The sequence below is a fragment of the Podarcis gaigeae genome, assembly GCF_964106915.1.
Source record: "Podarcis gaigeae genome assembly, chromosome: 13".
In the NCBI taxonomy this organism is placed as follows: domain Eukaryota; kingdom Metazoa; phylum Chordata; class Lepidosauria; order Squamata; family Lacertidae; genus Podarcis; species Podarcis gaigeae.
The window spans coordinates 32,613,132-32,630,676 of record NC_139689.1 but is presented as its reverse complement, the minus strand read 5'-3'; the positions used below and the strand labels follow the sequence as shown (position 1 = coordinate 32,630,676).

General features: G+C 43.6%; 1 long non-coding RNA gene across 2 annotated transcripts; it reads right to left on the bottom strand.

Annotated features, from left to right (window-relative positions):
* Nucleotides 1–8,626: 8,626 nt before the first annotated feature.
* LOC310829884 lies at nucleotides 8,627–10,627 on the bottom strand. 2 transcript variants are annotated; one of them, XR_014557404.1, is made up of 3 exons: nucleotides 10,360–10,627; nucleotides 9,798–9,998; nucleotides 8,627–9,146 (listed from the first exon to the last, which is right to left on the bottom strand). It is a non-coding gene; the product is annotated as an uncharacterized lncRNA (long non-coding RNA). The 2 variants fall into 2 exon arrangements; XR_014557405.1 differs by lacking the exon at nucleotides 10,360–10,627 and having other exon boundaries at nucleotides 9,798–10,320.
* Nucleotides 10,628–17,545: the final 6,918 nt, after the last annotated feature.

The window sequence follows — 17,545 nt, the reverse complement described above, 5'->3', positions numbered from 1 at the left end:
CCCAAGGCTGTTAACTGAGGATTCCACAGGATTCTTTGCCGGCCGTCAAAAGTTTTCTGCAGTCGATCTTGGGGTCAAATTTTAGCCCCCCCACCCTCCTGCAAGCACTTGGAAACAGCTGAAGCATTGATGCCAGAGGCTCACCTGGAAGGTGGGTTTTTACAGTGTCCTTTAAACCTTGATCCAGTCCTAAAGCTGCTGGCATGGGAGTGAGGCTCATCGATTTTGACTGGACGTAGGATTGTGTGGCTGCTCACCTGGTTTTGGGATGGGAGCTGCAAATGAAGCCATACTCATTGCGATTAATTCATTAAGTTCCTTGATAAAGAGAGTCAATCAATGCACTCGTATTTCAGTTTTGCTGTGTTTTATATGGAAATGGCTGACTTGCATATGTTTGCAACAGTGTAAAAAGAGTTCCTTACGCCGTCGTGTTTGTTCTTCATGCATTCCAAAAAATATACGGTGAGTGAAAACTTTGTTCTTTTAAAATGCACTCATTTCTTGCAAAAGTCTTGGTGGGTGGGCAAGGGTGGGGGCAAATTTGCATGCAGAATTTGGGATTAAGAATCCCACCCAAAACGGCACAAGTGCTGGGTCCCTTTAAATTGTCCATTAACCACAGCAGCTCAAGAGATTAGTCCAAATTCTGAATGGTGGTGGTTTTCAGGTCTCCATATGAATTGAATGAGTTATACAACTGAGAAACCTGCAAAGTTTAGATGGGTTATTCACCCTGTTGATTCCAATGATACTTCTACAACCACAGTAGTATTTAGCATAAAGCACTTTATGTGTCCACTATAACATTATCTTGCTCATCCTTGAAAGCACCCCATAATGTAAATCAGTGTTATTGTACCCTTATTACAGATGGAACATGCTGAGGTTAATCACTGACTTGTCAAAACCATCCAGTGTCTTTGCAGAGGTATGATTTGAACCCAGGGGCAGCATAGTTCATAGGTCCTGTCTCTCAGTTCCCTGTTATACTAGATCTTGAAGGAGTGGTGGAAATCAAACAGGAAAAGCAAAATATGTGCATGAATCGAGGTGGGGAAACACTCCTGTGAGCAGTCTCAGAATCATTCCTGCCCCACCCTGCTCCTCGCTCAGTGGAGGATGCAGCTACCAAATCTCTTGTCAGATGCCCTACTGACCAGATGTCCACCACCACCTGAGGCAGGCAGTTCCACTGTTGAACATCTCTTGCTATTAGAAAGCTTCTCTTGCTGCTTAGTCTAAACCATGGGTAGGCAAACTAAGGCCCAGGGGCCAGATCCGGCCCAATCGCCTTCTAAATCCGGCCCGTGGACAGTGTGTTTTTACATGCATAGAATGTGTCCTTTTATTTAAAATGCATCTCTGGGTTATTTGTGGGCCATAAGAATTCGTTCATTTTTCCCCTTCAAAATATAGTCCGGTCTCCCACAAGGTCTGAGGGACAGTGGTGCTGAAAAAGTTTGCTGACCCTGGTCTAAAGCTTTCCTGTCATTTCTACCCATTGCCCCCTGGAGCAGCAGAAAGCAAGTCTGCACAGTTGATGAGAGTGTGGTGCTGATAACACCAAGGTCGCAGGTTCGATCCCCATCATGGACAGTTGCATGTTCGTGCATTACAAGGGTTCAGACTAGATCAGAGGTTTTCAACTTTTTTGAGTCCATGGCTCCCTTAACCAACTACTGTATTTTTTGCTCTATAAGACTCACTTTTTCCCTCCTAAAAAGTAAGGGGAAATGTGTGTGCATCTTATGGAGCGAATGCAGGCTGCGCAGCTATCACAGAAGCCAGAACAGCAAGAGGGATTGCTGCTTTCACTGCCCAGCGATCCCTCTTGCTGTCCTGGCTTCTGAGATTCAGAATATTTTTTTTCTTGTTTTCCTCCTCCAAAAACTAGGTGCGTCTTGTGCTCTGCTGCGTCTTATAGAGCGAAAAATACGGTACATTCTTTCTGTGGCACTCCTGTGGGGCTCAGGAGCCCAGTTATGTCAGCCCTTGCCTGCAGAGCTGGCAGCCTCTTACTCTTTTTCGAACACCCTCCCTTGTGAAGTGTTCCCTCAGCCTCCTCCCCTCTCCTTGGGAGTCCTCCTGGCAGCCGCTGCCATCCCTGGTCTTTGAGCTGCCCCCACCCCAAAGAGAGGTGCCTTCCAGAGGCACCATTCACCTGGGGAGCTTGTAGCCAGGGCTGCTGCAATAAACAGCTGTGCAAATCTTTGGGAGGCAGAAATGTCAGAGGGAATCAGAGCAGGGAAGGAAGGAAGGAAAGAGGGACAGAGGCCAGTGTTGCCTGCAGCACCCCTGGCCATCATTCAAGGCACCCCAGGGTGCTACAGCACCCTGGTTGAAAACCACAGGACAAGACAATCCTCATGGTCCCTTCCAACTCTTACGATTTTTTTATTCTACTTTCTCTGTGGCTACGCTAAAGATGTGTGAAGGGCCATGACCATGTCTCCCTCTAACTTTTTCTTCATCAGGCTTGTTTTCCAGGCCCCCACCCACCCTCAATATTCCCTTTTGTCTGTGTGCTTCTTAAAATGTGGCACTGAGATCTCGACTTGGCACTCCAGAGGCAGCCTGACCAGCACAGAACAAAATGGAGCTAGATTACTTCTTGTAATCTAGGTACTGCACTTCACTTTATGCAACCAAAGATTGTTTTAGCTTTTTTAAGCAATTGTGCCTCACCTCTGGCTCACCACCTGGTTTTCTTGTGCTCAGCTAAGGCACCTCTCCACATAGACTGCTCCAATAACTTTGGATTTGAGAAATGGGGTCTAAAACACTGCTTGAGCTGTGGATTTGTTGGGTGTGTATTTTAATTAAGAATGTTTATATTTTAACTTCTGGTTTTTATACTTCATAAACGGCTCAGAAGCCTAAGCTGGTCTTAAAAGCAGTATATAAACGGAACAATAATAAATAAGTAAATGATGGTGTTTGAGTCTCCTGGCGTCAGTCTTCTGGTCTGTTAAATGGGTGTAACAGAGGCGCTTCTTTTTGCAGGGTTTGTATCAGGATGAACAAAATCTTCAACATGAAGAATGCTACATGTTGAAAAGCAGTGGGATTTTAAGATTTGTGGTAAACGTGGGTCGTCAAGTAGATTTCTGCCTTTACGGGAGCAGGGGACTATTGTAAGCCTCATTGCCTCCATCTGTAAAATAAGAACAATAGCTGCCATCTTCACAGGATTGTTGTGGTAGGGGAGGCAATCAATACACTCCTGCCCTGCAAGTTAATTGATGGGCGTGAAAGGGTCGTGGTGCAACTTGTATGGTGGGACTGAGGCATATGCACACGACAGCTGCCTTCCCCCTTCCCCAGATTGTCCCCAGTTTCCAGGCCAATTGGTAATGTGCTGCCATTTGCACACATCTCCCCAAATCCCTGCCTCTGTCCCTGAGCTTCTGGGTTCCCGACATATGGAGTTGATTTGAGATAGGCAGGGCTGACTCAAGACATTGCGGCACCTGAGGCGAACCACGAAAGAGTGCCTCACCCACCCGCCAGGGAAAGAGAGGCGAGTAAAGTCCTACATCAAGAACGGGGGTGGAGGGGAATGAAGATCTACATCAGGAACAAAGGGGGAGTGACTGACTGCTTTGGGAACAAGGTGGAAGTGCAGGGACGGTGGCACAAGAGGGCAGCACGTTCCTGGGATTTGCTGTCAGCAGACTGGTACATACTGATATAGGAATGTATTAGATAAAATGTAAAGAAATATACAATAATAATTAATTTGTAAAAAAGGAATATACAACGGGATAGACAGGGAGACCAATGTGTTGGTACGTATATGATTTTGGAATAGTTTTTTGTCCTTGTTTCTTTAGGTATACAGTGGTACCTCAGATTAAGTATTTAATTTGTTCCGGAGGTCTGTTCTTAACCTGAAACTGTTCTTAACCTGAAGCACCACTTTAGCTAATGGGGCCTCCTGCTGCTGCTGCACCGCCGGAGCCCGATTTCTGTTCTTATCCTGAGGCAAAGTTCTTAACCTGAAGCACTATTTCTCGGTTAGCAGAGTGTGTAACCTGAAGCGTATGTAACCTGAGGTACCACTGTATTAACTTTGTATACATGCTGAAAATTATATTAGAATAAGCCTTGTGATGTAATATGATAATGTTTACCGATGTAACATAAGAATGTTAATAAATAAATAAAACTCAAAAAAAAAAAAGATTCTGTGAAGCGGTGCTTACCTGCCCCCAACCCCAATACCTTATTCAAGTTGGCATCCCTGCACTCAGTTATATATCTCACTGGGTGACCTTGAGCCTGTCACTGCCTCTCAGCCTAACCTACCTCACAGGGTTGTTGTGGGGATCAGATGAGAAGGGAGAGAACCATGTATGCCAACTTGATCTCCTTCGAGAAAAAGGTGGGATGGCTGTGCCATCCATCCAGCCATTAATAATATCTCCAGTCTACTTCAAATCTCCCAGAGATCTATCAATAGATCAGGATCTCCCTTCTCATTCTTCATCACGTGAATGGATATGCAAAAAGTTTCATATCCTGGAACTTTATATAAACGATTCCCAATTGCAGGATATTATAAAAGCATGCCTCCTGTCAAAGGGATAAGGGATGAGGTAGAGAGAAAGTCCCAGAAGTTTTGAACTTAAAAATAAATAAGTTGCTGGACAGTTTTATCCATCATGATGTGGCTGGATGTCAGACTCAGCTTCAAAATGCTGTCGGGGCTGGATTTGGGAAGTTTCAACATGAGGGAAGTTTCAGATGCGTGTGAAATGTATCTCCTTTTTTGAAAGAGTTCACCTTGAGGCAAGCAGCTGCATCTTGCCAAAGAAGACTGTGCTATTTTTAATACCCTCCAGTTCAGAGTTCTGCACAAATTACACATGTGGTCAATTTCAGTATCATAAAAAATAACATTGCATCTTCCATGTACTCCCCTCCCCCTCCCAATTTCATCCCTTCAAACTGTGTCTACATTCTCTTGCGTTAATTAAAATGGCCAAATGCAGGGCATTTTTCTAAACTATTCTCTGCTAAGATATTCCAAAGGAACAGCTGCTCCGTGTCTGGAACTTGCCCAGAGCAGGTAGGTTATACCAGTGTGGTTTGCGGTGACAATGCTTTCCAGAGAAGTAGAAAAGTGTTCTCCCTCATCCCCAGGTTCATCAAAAACACCCAGATAAATTTTTTAGACCTTTCTGGGAATTCCCAATGACTCGAACTTGGTTTCTGCAGGACGCAAGGGCACTCTGGAAATAAAATTAATAATTATGGGAATCACAGGAAGTTGGAAAAACCTGTATCTGGACTATTTTCGAGGGGTGAGGGTGGGTGGCTCATAACACCCAAATGCTCTTCCGAAACCCCTTTCCCATGGTAAACTTCACATGGGTGGGGGGGAAATACAATATAGCCTTATCTCTGACATGATCGTTGTTTGAAGAGGTAGGGCTCAGTCACAGGTTGACAACCTCAGATCAGAAGGAAGCCAGGAAACAATCCCTTGGTTAGTTAACTCTGCTTTTAGAACAGGGTCGGGATTTATTTATTTTTTTCAGCTCGAGGGTCACTTTCCTCCATTGGAAACCTGTTGAGTTTTGTATGTTTAAAACAGAAGGCAGGGGAAAAGGAGAATTAACTTTTTTGGGGGAAACGGATTCTCATTTCATATGTGTCAGAATGCAACATCCCCATATAAGGCAGATCTGTATGTCCTTGTTTACTTTCTTATGATTTTATTGTTTGTTTTTCATTTATTTTCTAAAGGCATTCAAGCTTGGCAGCCTTTTAGGGGCTACATGCCCCTGGTGGGCAGGGCTGTAAGGAAAAGTGAGTGGAGCAATGGGTGTGATGCATACCTCCATGTGGTAGGCTCCATTGCACCCTTGCAAAAGTGAGAAAGTTTCTACACTTCCGTCAAGACAAGCAAGAGGCATTCTAGCTAGGCAAATGCAGACAGAGAGGCCTGGAGGGCTGCGTTCAGTCTCTCCCCACATGGAGCCTGAGGTTTCCTTCTCCTAGGAGGGCACTTTCTTGTTATGAAACCTTGAAGATTTAGGCTGTAGCTCTGTAAACACTTAACACAGAATTTGGTGCCATTAGATCCAATGGAAGCTTTGCATGGATATCAAAGTCTGGCGTTAGGAAGTCATGCATTTTGCTTGAAGAGAAGGAAAAGGAAATTGCTAGGAGGAAAATACGCATCCGGCTCTTCAGCCCGTACATGGAAGCTCCATTGAGCTATGTCATTTCAGTTCAAAGGAGACTGTGCCAAAGCGGTGAGACTTAAAGTGCATGGGGTGGGGGGGAAGGTAACGGTAAAGGACCCCTGGATGGTTAAGTCCAGTCAAAGGCGACTATAGGGTTGCAGCGCTCATCTCGCTTTCAGGCCGAGGGAGCCGGCATTTGTCCACAGACAGCTTTCTGGGTCGTGGCCAGCATGACTAAACCACTACTGGCACACAGAGGACTGTGACGAGTGCCAGAGCGCATGGAAACGGCATTTACCTTCCCGCTGCAGTAGTGCCTATTTATCTATTTGCACTGGTGTGCTTTCGAACTGCTAGGTTGGCCGGAGCTGGGACAGAGCAACATGAGCTCACCCCAGGGATTCGAACCGCCGACCTTCTGATCGGCAAGCCCAAGAGGCTCAGTGGTTTAGACCACAGCACCACCCGCCTCCCGCATACAGGGGGGAAAAGTAACTTCAGCTGAAATGGAAACACTTGCCCAAGCTTTAAAAATTAACATAAAAACCCTGTTTAGAGAAAGCTTTGAAATGCACCCCCTCCTTCTCTCTATGGTAGTTTGAAAGCTTTGCCAAGTGTCCTTTTTAGTATCAAATTCAGTTCTGCAGGCACTTTCAGAATGAATTGCAGTCCTTTTCAGGATCCACAATGCAATCCTGTACTATTGAGTTCAAGGATATTCATTCCCAGGTGAGTAAAGGATTGTGGCCTTGATACTTTTGCATTTGTTACAATGTTACGTATGTGTGTTTTTATGTTGTAAACCACTGCTATCTTCCTATGAAGGGTCGCAAGAAAAACTTAACAACAACAACAACAACAACATTAATCATAAATGAGTTTGGCAATCAAGACACTCTGGCACTCTGTTCTCTGAATGCTTAATATAGGAGCAAGAGTTTCAGATATAATTGCTTCATGTGTGTGAATGAGATTTGCTCCTCAGAGAATATGTGTGTAAGGTTGCTCTGCAAAACCTTTTTATTTTTATCTTAGCTCAACCAAATGAGAGCTCTCTTCTCTGGGCTGCACCCCACAACACAATTCATTACTAGAATTGTAATGTGTTTGCTACAGTGAGTATCCAAACATGTAATGAGTCTGGATGATATTAATATGCCAAGACAATATGGGTGAATTGTCTAAAGACCCGAGACGACCGGCAGCTGGTGAATTGCTGTTATAGAGCCATCAAATTCCATGGCACCTTGCAAAGTAATATAAAGCACCCACCCCTCAAAAAAGCTGGAGATTTAGGTGAGAGCCCTGCCCCAAGAAGCTTACAACCCGCAGTTTGATAGTGGGGAAGGGAGGAAGAGAGAGGCAGGAGTTATGAGATGAATAGCAGTTCACACATATTCAGGCTTTGTCTGAGGTGGGGGTGATGATATAGTGGTGAAGCCAAAGGTTTCACACACCACTGTGGACATTGACAGTCTCCTAAATGTAGAGACCACCACCTTTCTTCCATTTCACAAACAATTGGCTGTATACTTGTATAGATCCCCTGAAGGGAATAAAAGGGGGGGGGGCGACTTAATTGTGTCCATGTAGCTCAGCTTCTTTCCATAACCAAATCGAATTCCATAACTAACATAAATACTTCTACCATATATATATAAAATCCAGCCATGTTCATTAAATTCTGTGGGATTCCCCTCCCCCATTTTTCCCAATAGGATTTTATTTTTATCTTCATTCATTTCTGTATTTTCCTCTAGTTCCCAACAGAAATAGCTTTATTCTGCCTCCCCCTCCCCAAATGATAGCAACCCGCCTTTAAAAAGAATTAGTTTGTACATTCCCAAGGAAAAACATTCATGCATCAGTCTTCAAGACAGGGGGGAAAATTGTACCATTTTTCTGCCTCCCTTTGACATTTTCCATATTACACAGTGATTTGTTTCTCTGCTTAAAAAAAAAAGCTTTGCCTCAGCTTCTTATAGAAAGAAACATTTATTTTTGCAAGAGAAGGCTTGCAGATTATGAAGAATGATAAAAACAGACCTTTTTCTTTGCAACTCTTTTTTTTTTCAGGTGAAAATTGTATTTTGACGTTTCTGTGTATAAACTCAGACAGATGAGAATGCAAAAGTTCGGGTGAAACGTCTAAAGGCATTTTATTCCATTGAAATCATCAATTAGATTTTAACAAGTTATCTTTGTTCCATAACTTGAATTACAACAGAATCCTAAAAGTGTCCTGATCGCTCTCCACTACCTGGGTTGCATTCACAAGAGACACGTTAGATCGCCTTGGGGCTCTTTGTTTTCATATTTCCCATGTCTGTACGTAAAATGAAAAACTTATATAGACTAGAAAATACATTCACTTCAGAGGTAGTGTTCCTCAACTTTGTATACTGAGTCCAGATGAAAATGTATTCCTCCCCCCCCCCCGACACCTGGTTAATTTTCTTATTGAACCTTGGGCCCAGTCTGCTAGAGAGTTCTTCTGAGCAGGCACACTCCTGCACACAACTCCCATTCATTTCAGTTCAGCTTTTGCAGCAGAACTTCCAGATGGATGGTGCCTTTTTATTATTTCCATCATGAAAATTTAGATCCGTACACAGATGTGTCTCTGCAAGTGCTTTCACACAGACCTTGCTTCTTAATTTGATGAACAAATGGAACTTGCTGCCCGAGATGTTTGCGTCACTTGTGAAAACGCCCTTCCATCTTCGTCCAGGATTCTTGACTGCCTGCATCTGGTTGGGTGGGAAGACAGTCTAGAAGTTTTCTAAACCATATGTTCAATTGTCATAAGGGAATATTCCTTTCATCACACGGTATTCTCTCCCATCCACCACTCCCAATTTCTTATATTCAGAATGCACTTTGTTGCTGTATCCCCTCCAGTTAACTGAGGCTTTGTGCCTTGGTTTCTTTTTAGGTGTTTCTGTGCATCTGAAAAGGTAACAAATGTTTTATTAAAATATGTTCTAAATGGAGAAATAAACATGCCTTAATAGAAGTTAAGTTCCACTGGATTTAAGAGGACTTTTCTTAATAAGTGCTCTGAGAATGGCAGTCTAAATGCATCAAGCATTTTAGAATGCAAACAAATTGTGCGACATTTAGTAAATTGGTTTTCCAGAATTCAGGACATTGCTATCATTGTTGAACTGATGAGTTTTGTATGTTTTAACAGAAGTCAGCCAAAGGGAGAATATTTTTTTGGGGGGGGGGAGTGATTCTTGTTTCCTATGCATCATTATGCAGCATTCCCATATAAGGCAGATCTGTATGTCCTTGTTTCCTTTCTTTTGATTTTATAGTTGTTGTGGTTTTTTTAAAAAAAACAGAAACAAAAAGAAAGTGTACAGCTTGGCATCTGCAGAATTGAAAATGTCCTCCAAGTGCCAACACATTTTTAAAGACTAATGTTGTAAAATGCAAAGCCTCCCTTATCTCTTTGAGGGCAGATCTAGCGTATTTTAAATCAGCCCGTGAAATAAATTTGTGCAGAAGAATTACAATTGGTACAATTAAAGTCCAGTTTTGATTTAGAGATTTAATTGTTTCTAACACTACATCTCCTTCCCATTTAGAATGTACCTTTTAAAATAAAATGGCGGGGGGAGAATATTGCAATATATTGTTGAGAATTCTCTTTAAAGTTTTGAAATGGTGGTGGGAAGAGAATGGGTGTATTTTCTGGGCAGAATTTCATCTTGTCCCACTCTGCTTAGGGTATGGCTTCCTCTTTCTTTCTTTCTTTCTTTCTTTCTTTCTTTCTTTCCTCAGTATTTCTCATGCCTGTTTTGATTGACAACGTTGTTATTAGCTTGAATGGATTCCCCCATTTCTCTGTCTTCTTTAAGTCCCGATTTGGAATCGGAGTGTGATCTGTTGCCTATTGACCCGGGGATGGCTATACACTGACCCCCACTGCCTCCACAGCGAACCTTTGACCCCTAGAGCACTCGAGGCCAGCTTAGTTGAGCTCAGTTGTGCGATGGGAGACTTTATGGAGTTTGGGGAAGTGAAGGGAGGGAGGAGAAACTATACAGAGCGGGAGCTGGGGTTTGGGAAAGGCAGGCTAAGGAAGTGAGATTTTCACCAATATATGCACGTGCCCATTGGAAATGTTTCAGATTGACTCTGCACAGCACAGTACCTGGTTATCAGCTACTGGGCTTTGAGAAGGAAACATCTCTTGGGAGTTATGCGATTGACACTGCACAGCAGAGTTCCAAGTATACTGTGGGACAAGCTGGGAAGGATTCAGCAGAGAGCTACTAGGTGACTCAAGGATCCAGAAGTCAAAACTGCAAAGAGGACGGGCTTCCCAATGTAGATCTTTATTCTCTCTGGTACAGCTGACTGTACAGCTGATTTAATTACCTGAAAAGAGTGTCCTCCATGCCATGCGAGCGCTTGTCAGCCTGGTGTCAATCTAACATCCAATGTAACTTAAACTCTTATTATTTCCACGAGCTAGAGGAGATTATATACACAGACAAATTATCATTAAGGGATTGGTGTCACTGGACAGAATCACTACGTGATCTGAAAGCAACCAAATCATCTAAATGTTCTCCCCTGTTCCCCCTACTAAAAACAGTTCATTTTAGAACCAGTTACCTGCCAAATCTCCAGCCAGCCTCACTCAGATTCACTTTTACAGAGCGTCGTTTTCACAGGGTACCATACAAACACAGATTCTGTATATGTGGGCAACGCAGGTGGAAGACATCTTGCACTATTTACTATATTGCCCGCTATACATCAGACCCAGGCAATTTCTCGCCCTACCATCCATCCATACAGGAAAGATGTCTCTCCCTGGCAGAGAAGGTCCTATGGCTTCTTAGCAATGTAAACATTTCAGTGACTCACGAAGTCACTTTTTTGCTTTGGCAGCCGAAAAGATCAGAAAGAAGACCCTGGACAATATAGCACTGAACTGTAAGGGAAACACAGAGGTCTCAATAGAGGAAGGGTGGGGAGAGGAAACATGGTGGTCATTTTCCAACATTTTAAGGGATCTCAGAAAGGATGGGTGGAGAGAGATGCAGATACATCTTCAGGCAGAGCTGGGGGAAAAGCCTTTGTCTGAGTTAGATGAACTTAGGCTGCATCTAGATACATCAAAGAAGCATTTGAGTTTAAAGTGTACATTTAAACAGGGAAAACTGGTAGAGAAAAATAGGACTCCACATTGCCATCTGGTGGCACAACATTATATCACATATACAACGCCTGCACCCCCCCACACCTCCTTCCTACACCCCTGCGACACTTACCTTGGGGCCTGCAGTGCACCTGAGCCACATGTCTCTCCTGGGAGTGACACAGTGGCTCAGGTGCCTGCAGGCTCCACGCCTCCTGAAACAGCAGTGTGGGGCTTGTCCTGGATGAACCAATGGCCTGATTGATGTAACACAGCTTTCTTTTCTTAGCTGTTAACAAACAAGCTGGTCCAGGCTCGACTGATGTCATGCGCTCCCTGATCTGCATTGTTTCAATCCGTAACAAGTTGCTGCTAAGAGTAGTGGCCATCCTTTTCAACAACATCGTGGAAGAGGTACCGTATTTTTCGCTCTATAAGATGCACCAAGTTTTTGGAGGCGGAAAACAAGAAAAATATATATTCTGAATCCCAGAAGCCAGAACAGCAAGAGGGATCGCTGCGCAGTGAAAGCAGCAATCCCTCTTGCTGTTCTGGCTTCTGTGATAGCTGCGCAGCCTGCATTCGCTCCATAAGACGCGCACACATTTCCCCTTACCTTTTAGGAGGGAAAAAGTGAGTCTTATAGAGCAAAAAATACGGTATTCCCAGCTACCCCATTGCCTATCTTTGGAAGCCCCATAAAAAGTTGCTGCAGGAGAGGAACTGTAAGCAACATCACAGGAGACCAGGGTGAAACTGTCAAGCTCCCTTGTTATTTTTTTTATGATTGGATGTTGTCGATGAAACCTTGTTATATCTATAGCACTGAATTTCTGTTGCTTTCGTATGCTGTTATATTTCCTACTGTGTCATTGTTTTATTATATGGAACGCCCTCCCATCAGACGTTAAGGAGATAAATACCGTAACTATACAGCTTTTAGAAGACATTGCAGTTCCCTCACCGCAAGAAGTGAAGTTACAGAGAACCAGGCCTTCTCAGTAGTGGTGCCCATCCTGTGGAACGTCCTCCCATCAGATACCAAGGAGATAAGTAACTATACAACTTTTAGAAGACACCTGAAGGCAGCCCTATATAGGCAAGTTTTTAATGTCTGATGTTTTGTTATGTTTTTAATCTCTCTTGGAAGCCAGCCAGAGTGACTGGGGCACAAATAATAACAAAATTATTTCTATTATTACTATTATGTTTTTGTGCTGCTTGATTTTGAAATACATTCATATTTCCCTTGTTGTGAAGTGCATTGAGCAATTTTGTGTGTTCGTGTGTGTGTCTGTGGAAAAGTGGCATAAAAATACAGTTTTGAATGAAGGAACAAACAAATGATAATGTTAAATTTTGAAAGCATATTCTGCCTCGTGATTGTGGTGGGGGTGCTCCCAGGACAGTAATGAATTAATTAAATGATGATAAAAACCATGTATGAAAGGACTCTTTAAAAACACACCAATGTTAGACTGGAATTCCAGCATAGGTAAAGGTAAAGGGACCCCTGATCATTAGATCCAGTCGTGACCGACTCTGGGGTTGCAGTGCTCATCTTGCTTTATTGGCCGAGGGAGCCGGCGTACAGCTTCCGGGTCATGTGGCCAGCATGACTAAGCCGCTTCTGGCGAACCAGAGCAGCACACGGAAACGCCGTTTACCTTGCACTTTGACGTGCTTTCGAACTGCTAGGTTGGCAGGAGCAGGGACCGAGCAACAGGAGCTCACCCCATCACAGGGATTCGAACCACCGACCTTCTGATCTGCAAGTCCTAGGCTCTGTGGTTTAACCCACAGCATAATCTTACACAAATGCTCCTCGGATGTAAGCCCTTTGGAGTCCAGCAGTGTTTTTTTACCAGGAAAGTACATATAAGAGTGCAGTGTGAGAAACACAGAATATGTCATGGGTCCAACTCAGTAAGTTTTTGCTTCACATCTGTGTGTGTGTGTGTGTGTGTGTGTGTGTGTGTGTAGGCATATATGCAAGTATGTATGGAAACTAGCCCACTGTGGAAAGGTAAAGGAATATTGGTTGCTCCACCCACTTTTGCCCCTGGCTCCGCCCACCAGTGGCCTGTGGCCCCTCAGGAGCTTGCCTGAGAAAGGAATGTGGCCCTCAGAATTTTTTAAAAAAGGTACCCCACCCCACCATACATACACTAAGAAACAAGAGACCTCGCTTTTAGAGTTACAAGTAAAAGACACATAAGAGAGGGAGAAAAAAGACGCCTGCTTGTTAAAGAGAGAGAAAAAAGAGAGTGTAGAGTTTTTAATTAGGCGTTTAAATACACCAGCAGAAGGTGCCAAGTGGATGACAGAGGAGGTGAAGAAGAGCTCCACTTGCAGGAAGGGAGAAAGGCCAGGATTGGAGGATTCTGGGTTGCTGGAAGGGAAGGCGGCCAAAAGAAAGGAAGAGAGCAAGAAGGAAGAGAGAAGAGCCGAGTGCCTGGGAGCGAGAGAATGAAGACGTTGGAAAGGGGAATGAGGGAGGCAGGCAAAGACATCGGAGGGGAGTAAGAGGCGACGCGACAGAAGTTTATAAAGCCATGCATGGCATTGGAGAAGGAGAACAGCGGAGAAGTGTTTCTTTCTCGCTCCTAACCCTAAAACTTGTGGATGCCCAGTGAAGCTGGAAGATTCAGGACGGATTCAGGTACAGTGGTACCTCAGGTTAAGTACTTAATTCGTTCCAGAGGTCTGTTCTTAACCTGAAACTGTTCTTAACCTGAAGCACCACTTTAGCTAATGGGGCCTCCTGCTGCCGCTGCACGATTTCTGTTCTCATCCTGAAGCAAAGTTCTTAACCTGAGGTAATATTTCTGGGTTAGCGGAGTCTGTAACCTGCAGTGTATGTAACGCGAGGTACCACTGTACATCCAGGGCATAGGCCATATCCACAAAATTATATTTTAAGCACTGCAATACCACTTTTGACATTGATGGCTTCACCTAAAGAATCCTGGGAGGGCTGCACTGCGCTAAGGTTGCTGAGAGTTTTTAGGCCATTGCCCTCACAGAGCTACCGTTTTTCCAGATTTCCCTCAGAAGAGGGATAAGTGATAATAATAATTTTATTATTTAAATGCTGTTCACCTGACCCACTCTGGGTGGTAAAATATAAGAACGCAATAAAACATTTAATACTTCCCTATACAGGGCTGCCTTCAGGTGTCTTCTAAAAAGCAGATAGTGGTTTATTTCCTTGACATCGAATGGGAGGATGTTCCACAGGGCGGGTGCCACTACCGAGAAGGCCCTCTGTCTGTTTTCCTGTAACCTCACTTCTCACAGTAAGGGAACTGCCAGAAGGACCTCAGAGCTGGAGCTCCATGTCTGGACTGAATGATGGGGGTGGAGATGCTCCTCCAGGATTGACTGTTAAGCCACTCGGAGAACTGTAGCTCTGTGAGAGGAATAGTCTAACAACATGTTTGCTTGGTACATTTATGAACATTTATTATATATCTAAGACCTTAAAATTCTTATAACACTATTCAAGTGGCATTGTAGCGTTTTATATGTATGGGTTGGAAGTGGCCAAAGCATTTGGGTCCTACCAGTGATTTGTTCCCCGCCCCCTTTGTTTGCTCACATTTTTGCCATATAACATTTCCAGAATTTGTATTCATCCTTTTTTTAAAAAAATCTACTAAAATGTTAATACAGACCGTCATTTTCTCTTCTGTACCGCAGTGTTTTGTCTACCTTCCCATTTCTCGCTTTAAACCTCTTATCTCTATTTTCAACCCTTCTACTCATTTAGGCCTTTCTTTCTTTCTTTCTTTCTTTCTTTCTTTCTTTCTTTCTTTCTTTCTTTCTTTCTTTCTTTCTGAGTGTTTCACCTCTATCTGTTTCCCATTACCAGCTTCCTCTATTGTTCCATATCACATTCAAACGTCTTCTTTTAACCTTTCAGTCTTGTCATGATCTCACTCCTCCTTATCTCCCTTCATTGCTTCTTGTTTTCTCCCTGTTCCTGTCCTTGGTTCCTCTGTTCATCAAATACTAATCTTCTCATTAAGCCTGCATTCCCTTGTGCTGTTTTTCCTCTCCATGCTTTCTCTCTCATGGCCCCTTACACGGCAAACTCTCTCCCTCTCAATATTCGGCTGACCTCTTCCCAATCTCACTTTCATAAATTAAAAAACCAATTTCTCTCTCTCGTATTTCCCTCTTGATTTGACTTTTCTTCTTATCCCTGCACACCTATTTTCAGGTTGTTGCTTTTTTAAATTCCTTTACCACTCTTTCCTTCTTTCACTCTCTTCCAGATTGTGCAAAGTTTCCTCTTTCCTTCCAGCTCCTTTTGTCTCATGCTTTTACAATCGTGAGCCCAAAAGGAGGAGGAGGATTCTCAGTTGAATCATTCTAGCTCTTGTCCCAGTTTCTCCCTGACCCAAACATTTCTCTATGGAGGGCCTCAGTAGAGAGGAGAAAGAGGAGAAAGGAAAAATGGAGGGGAGGCCTGCTGCCCTTCTTCTCCCCGCACACCTATTCTCAGGGTTTTTGGTGTGTTTTTTAATTCCTTTACCACTCCTTCCTTCTTTCACTCTCTTCCAGATTGTGCAACGTTTGCTCTTTTCTTCCAGCTCCTTTTGTCTCATGCTTTTACTAATGTGAGCCCAAAAGGAGGAGGAGGATTTCTATATGGTAAGTGCTTCAAAGTGGGGACTTCGTCTATGGTAAATCACAAATGGGAGCCGCAACAAAATGTTGCAGTGCATTCTGCTGCTTCTATTTAGGGTTCCAGCCAGCTATTCCCTCCAAGTGCGTTACACACACACACACACACACACACACACACCAAGTGCCAATCTATATTCCATGGTTTATTTAGCATTCTCAGTTGAATCATTCTAGCTCTTGTCCCAGTTTCTCCGCGCCCCAAACATTTCTCTATGGAAGGCCTCAGTAGAGAGGAGAAAGGAAAAATGGAGGGGAGGAAGGGCAGAGGCAGGGACGAATGGCTTCCCTGAAATAATCTTGGGAACTGTAGTTTGTTAAGAGTGCTGGAAATTGCAGCTCTGTAGACTACCATTTCCCAGGATTATTTGGGGGGAACCCATGTGCTTTAAATTTTCTGTATATGTTCTGTGTGGATATTGTAGCCAGGCCTCATCGGCTGCATCCTTCTGATCAGGAACAAGAAACACAAGTTCCCCCAAGCACAGTAATATTTCTCAGCGCCCTGCTTTTGGAGGTGCACCCACCATCTTGAGTTCATGGTTAGGAGGAGCAAGAACATGGATGGGGTAGATGAGATTGGGTTTCTGGCCCAAGGTCACCCAGACCTCCAGAACTCCTCTGTATTGTTATGTAATGTGGATAGCAAGCTCTTCTTCCCCTTCTCCTCCAAATCAATGCGTTCCCACACTTTACTTTCTTTCTCCCAATCCAGATTTTTTTACACCCTTTCCTTTTTGAAATATACCTAGCATGCCCCCCAACATTTCTCTGAGGAAAATAGGGACGCCCCATTCCATAATGATAATTTTATTCTTTATACCTCACACATCTGACTGGGTTGCCCCAGCCACTCTGGGCGGCATCCAACATATATAAAAACATAATAAAACATTAAATGTTGAGGAAAAAAAACCTTCACTGTACAGGATTGCCTTCTGACGGCTTGGGAGTCGGATAACTCCATACCCCCCAACATTTCTCCGTTGAAAATAGGGATACCCTAAGGAAAAGAGATTAACAGTAATCCTTCTAGTTGGTTGATTGGTTTGGCCTAGAGTTGGTTAATTGCTTAATTGGTGAGCTATGAGATGAAGGGGAGGGTCAGATGCCTTGTCAATCCCAGAATGCCTTGTCAACCAATCAGAGGCAGCTTTGGCAATCCCACCAGCAGGTATAAAAAAGGACGACCAAAAACGACATAAAAAAGTTTCCCCAAGCATAGTAAGTAATATTTCTCAGTGCCCTCCTTTTGGCTACAGTGGAGGTGCACCCACCATCTTGAGTTCATGGTTAGGAGGAGCAAAAACATGGATGGGGTCAATGAGTTTGGGTTTCTGGCCCAAGGTCACCCAGACCTCCAGAACTCCTCTGTATTGTTATGTAATGTGGATAGCAAGCTCTTCTTCCCCTTCTCCAAATCCGTGTGTTCATAGGCCTGCCCATATTCAGCAATATCAAGTTACAGTATAGGAAAACTGATGCTATTAACAGTAAT